We start from the raw sequence: 6,000 nt of genomic DNA on the forward strand, positions 1-6,000 counted from the left end.
TGCGCACTATGAAATTTCAGGCTGTTTCCCTGTGTTTTATCTGGGTCCCCCGTAGCTGTGCAAGGGAAGAAGAAAATCATGGCTAAGCAGAGGTAACTTTCCACATATTAAGGACTCTCTGTGCTTACTTTCTACCATATATTAAGTGATAAATTTGTCCTAACACATTTTCAGTCTCCGTGTTTTAATCATATATAACAGTTTATGCCAAAACGTCAGTGAAAGATGTTTCCACTGTTCTATACCATCAGTTTCTCCGTAACCCTAGATCTCAAATTCACAAACCAAGAAGAATGACACAGTTCCTGGCCAAGGGGACTGGAACCCTCTCATCACCAAGCGGGATCTCACCTCAGCGAGGGAGATGTTCACACTTTGGTAAGCGCCACTTCAACAACAAGCACGTTAGACATTAAAAAAATGTGTGCTTATAGAACTGACGCCAGAGAACATTTCAAAAACAGCGGAGCTGTGCTTGGAAGACCCCATATATTTTTACACTGTTCACTCCTCTTACTGTCCTTGTTCCTAGTCAAATTAATGCCAGTTTTCTTCAAATGATCTATCTTTGTAGATTGCTAACAAAAGTATTTTGTATTCCAATTTATTTTTCTGGCTGTACTCTAACTGACCTCTTTCTTGACCTCACCCTCATCTTGGAGGCTTTAGTGCAATATTGGGAGAAAAACCCAGGAGGCCTCAACAAAAATATATTACAAGAATAATTAGCATGATGACCAACTTTTGTTGAATCAGTCTGTGTAAGGACTATAATGTTATAAAATGGCTTAACGTTTAAGTGTTTGAAAGTTAACCGATCTGCAAACCATCAGCTAGTGGGGAATCCAGTACAGTGTCCCTCTTCATTCGTAAGCACCACTTACAGTCACATCACCAAATTCCATAGGTCTTGGTTTTCGTCTACCTCAACTCTGTGACGTTTGGTACCGTCCGGCACTGTGCCGTCACTCCTCCTTCACGTCCAAGACTCTCTTGGACCCTCCCCTGTCACAACTAGCTACTTCTTATTCTCCACTTCCAGACCTTTCATTCTGAAGAGTGTTCCAGGGCCCGCATCTCAGAATTCTTACTGCTCCACACACATTCATTCATTGACCTGTGCCGTCCAATACTACGGACACCAGACACGTTTCAAGTAGCCACATGCGGCTCTGACTTTGGGAGGCAGAGGTACCTTCGCACTGACGATTTCTCATCGTCTCATACCTCAGTATCACATCTCACGCTGATGGTTGTGGGAAGCTCCGATCAGACGGTGCTATACTAGAGGATGTTGTTCACTCTCATGGCTATAAACACTATTTCTGTGTGCATGACTTCAGTTTACATTCCTAACCCGATCCTGGGCATTGAACTCCAGACTCCATGATCCAATGGCCTGCTGAAACTCCTCTTAAATATTTAATAGTAATCTTAAATTTAATCCCAAGAATGTACCACTGAGTTTTCCCAACTCTGCTCTTTCTGAAGTGTTCCACATTTTAGTAAGGCATTGTCCAGAACCTGGGAATTGTGATTGACTCCTCTTTTTCTCTCAAACTTCACATCCTATGTATTAGCCAATGCTACCAATATCTACTTTCAGATTGCCCTGAACCTGGCCCCATCCCAGCAGCTAGACCACTGTTACAGCCTCACCAAGACTGCCTTCCTCTCTCACTTGGATTATTGCTAGACTTCTAGTTGGACCCCATATGTGTCTCCCCACCACTACAGTTTGTTTGCCAAAGAGGAGCCATAGTGAGCTTTTTAAATGGAGAAGAGAGCCTGTTAACCCACGTTAAGTGCCTTCCCATCTAAGTCAGAGAGGAAGCCAGAGTGTGTAAAGCCTTTAAGCCCAACAAGATCTAGGCCCTTAGAGCTTGCCGGCTGCATTTCCTCTCCTTACTCGGCTCCTCACATTTTGGCCACCTTCGTTTTTTCCTTAAACAGACGTCCCCAAACGTGTTTCTATAATCAGGCTTCAAGAATTTTTCTCCAGTCTGCCTGGAATGCTCTTTAGGGGGAATGCTCTTTGTCCAGATAAACCTGTGGCTTATTTTCCCATCTCCTTCCAGTGGCAGATTATGACAGCACTTCCCTCACCAGCCCATGTGAGATAGAAATTACTTTTAACCCCCACCCCACTTTTTTTTTTTAAGATTTTATTTATTTGACAGACAGATATCACAAGTAGGCAGAGAGGCAGGCAGAGAGAGAGGGGTAGGCAGGCTCCCTGCAAAGCAGAGAGCCTGATGCAGGCCTCGATCCCAGGACCCCGGGATCACGACCTGAGCCAAAGGCAGAGGTTTTAACCCACTGAGCCACCCAGGCGCCCCCCCCACCCCACTTTTGATTCTGTACATTATCCTCCTACACAACTACATTAAAAAAAAAAAAACGAGATGAAACTTGCATGATGTAAAATTCACCATTTTAACCAATTTGAAGTATGCGACTGAGTGATTTTTAGTAAATTCATGACATCGTGCAACCACCACCGTTATCTAATTCTAGAACATTTTCATCGCTTCAGAGAACTAATGTCCCCATTACAGAGTCACTACCCATTCTTCCAGAACGGTTACCAGTCCCAGCAACCACCGTCTGCTTTCTGTCTCTAAGGATCTGTCTGTTCCGGACATCTCATATAAATGAAATCATATGATACATGGTCTTTTGTGTTTGGCTTCTTTGATCAGTTTAATGTTCTTAAGGTTCACCATGTTATAGCGTATAGTAGTACTTCAGTCATTCTTTATGGCTGAATAATACTCCATTCTGTGGATGACATTTTATCTATGCATTCATTGACGAACGTTAAGATTGCTTCTACTTTGTGTTTACTTTGAATAGTGCCATTATGAGCATTTGTGTGCATGTTTTTGCATGGACATGTTTTCGGTTCTCTTGGAAATAAACCTAGAAGTACAATTGGGAACTCTGTTTAACTTTCGAGAAACCACCAAACTTTTCCAAAGTGGTTGCACCTTTTTTATTCTCAACCAGCAATTCAGTTTGTCCACCTTTGCCGTCATGGGCACTTGCCTTAGAAAATTCTCTTCGCTGTGCTTTATGGTCATCCTTGTCAGTGTGAAGTGTATCTCATTGCAGCTTTATTTGTGTTTCCTTGATGACTAATGATGTTGGGAATCTTTTGCATTGTAGGTCTTCTTTTGAGAAATGTCTTTTCAAATCCCCCGCCCATTTTTGTTTGTTTGTTTGTTTAAATTTATTTATTTTAGGGAGCAGAGGAACAGCAGTGGGAGAGGGAGAAAGAATCCCAAGCAGACCGACTCAACACTGAGCATGGAGCCCAACACAGGGCTCCATGCCATACCCCTGAGATCATGACCTGAGCTGAAACAAAGAGTCAGTTACTCATCCAGCTGAGCCACCCAGGTACCCCATTTTGCCCATTTTTAAATTGGGTTGTTTGCCTTTGTTGTTAAGTCATAACAAGTTCTTTATGTATTCTGGACACTTCCCTTTTCAGAGCTATTATTGAGCATATTTTCTCTCATTTTGTAAATTGTCTTTTCACTTTCTTGATATTATCCCTTTGATGCAAAAGTTTTCTAATTTGAAGACTTTCAGATTTGTCAAGCTTTTTCTTCCTTTGTTGCTTCTCCTTTTGCTGTCGTAGTTAAGAAATTATTGCCTAACCTGAGATCCTGAGCATTTATGCCTAAGATTTTTGGTTTTCTAAATTTTATACTTTTGAGTCTTATTTGGATCTATACATGTATCTTTATGCAAGTACTGAATTGTTTTGATTATTCTAGCTCTGCAGTAAGGTTTGAAATTGAGAAGTGAGTCCTCGAACATTTTCTTCTTTTTCAAGATTGTCTTAGCTATGTGGGGCTCTTTTCAATTCCATATGAATTTTAGGATCAGCTTAATCATTTTTTCTACAGAAAATGTAGTTGGAATTTTAGTGGCAGTTGTACTGGACTGCAACAATTTAAGAGTGTTGCCATCTTAATGATAGTAAGTTTTTCAGTTCTTTTTTTTTTTTAAAGATTTTTATTTATTTGACAGACAGAGATCACAAGTAGGCAGAGAGGCAGGCAGGGGGGGGGGGAAGCAGGCTTCCTGCCAAGCAGAGACCCCGATGCAGGGCTCGATCTCAGGACCCCGAGATCATGACCTGAGCCGAAGGCAGAGGCTTAACCCACCGAGCCACCAGGCGCCCTAAGGTTTTCAATTCTTGAACATGAGGTGTCTTTCCATTTATTTAGGTCTTCCTCGGTTTCTTTAAAAAATATTTTGTACTTGTAAGTGTACACAAGTCTTGCACTTTCTTGGTTAAATTACTTCTGTGTATTTTATTCGTTTGGGATGCTCTTTTAAATAGAATTGTTTTCTTAATTTCATCTTCAGAATTTTCATTGTTGGTATATAGAAATACAAGTTATTTATAGATTAGTCTCACATTCTGAACCTTCTCTGTACTTGTTTATTAGCTCTAATAGTTTTATTGTGGATTCTTTAGTGTTTTTGTATATAAGATCCTGTCATCCAAGAACAGATAGTTTTACTTCTTCCTTTCCAATTCGGGTACCTTTTATTTAATTTTTTTCTTGCTTAATTGTACTGGCTAGGGCCTTCTGGACAATTTGAATAAAAGTGTCATGAGTGGGCATTGTTGTCTCATTTCCGATCTTAAGGGCAAAGCTTTTCTCTTTCACCATTGAGTGTGATATTGGTTCCCAGTTTCTCACAGACACCATTGCATGGGTCAGGAAAACTTGTTTATTCCTTGTCATCGACTAGAAGAGCTCCTTACTGGGTAGCATTGTTGTAACTATGAATGTGACAGGTCTAATGCAGTTTGACCAGCACATGCAACGTGGTCATTATTTCCTATCTTTGACTGTCTGCCTTCCAGTTATTGATAAAAACACTGAATGTAGCAAATTCAGCACGGCACCATCAGCATTTCATTTGATTCTACGGGTCTGACACGGCACAGACGTTCAAAATTCATTCTGTTTCTTTTTCTTTTCCATAGGCATAGTATGATCTGATTTTTATGTCTTACTATAATCATCATGCTCTGGTTTTACCTAAGAATATTCATTTCTAGAAGAAGGTTGACTTCTAAAATTTTAGAATTTTCTAGAAGAATGTTGATTTCTGGCCATAAAAATACATCTTTTAATATTATAGATCTTATCCTTATATAACAAATCACATTAAAACCAACCCCTTTATTTTTATTTTATTATTTTTTTAAAGTAGACTTCTTGCCCAGTGTGGAGCCGGACACGGGGCTTGACCTCACAACCCTGAGGTGAAGACCTGAGCTGAGATCGAGTCAGACGCCTAACTGACTAAGCCACCCAGGTGTCCCTAAAACCAACCCCTTTTAAGGAAAAGCATTCATAACTCCACTATTAGCCTATCATTTTAAACATGATTCTTATTAGGCAAAAGAATCTGGATCATCTCTTTAGCCCTCACATAAAACAACAAATACTTTTCTTGTAAGTAAAGAATTTGTTTCGGCAGGGTTGTGGAATTGCTGGGCGTCTGAAGATTGTCTGCCAGGTTGGACGACTAGACAGGAAAGACTGCCATCCTGTATGTAAAATCCCTGCTGTGGACTGACCTTTATGAATGTAAGTAGACAGATAACAGCATTCACCAGTCTATCCGTTTTCTCCAAGACGCGAAAAAGACCTCACGTCGGAGATCATTTCATTGTTATTTCCATACAGAAAGAAAACCAGAATCGTTCATACTCTCTGAAGTCATCTGCTTCTTTTAATGTCATTGAATTTCCTTTTAAGAACCTTCCAATTGGGGCACCTGGGTGGCTTAGTCGTTAAGCGTCCACCTTCAGCTCAGGTCATGATCTCAGGGTCCTGGGATCGAGTCCTGCATCAGGCTCCCTACTCAGTAGGGAGCTTGCCTCTCCCTCTGCCCTCCCTGCTTGTGGTGCATTCTCTCTCTCAAATAAATAAATAAAATCTTTAATTAAACAAAACAAAACCT

The sequence above is a fragment of the Meles meles genome, chromosome 9, assembly GCF_922984935.1.
Source record: "Meles meles chromosome 9, mMelMel3.1 paternal haplotype, whole genome shotgun sequence".
NCBI lineage: Eukaryota > Metazoa > Chordata > Mammalia > Carnivora > Mustelidae > Meles > Meles meles.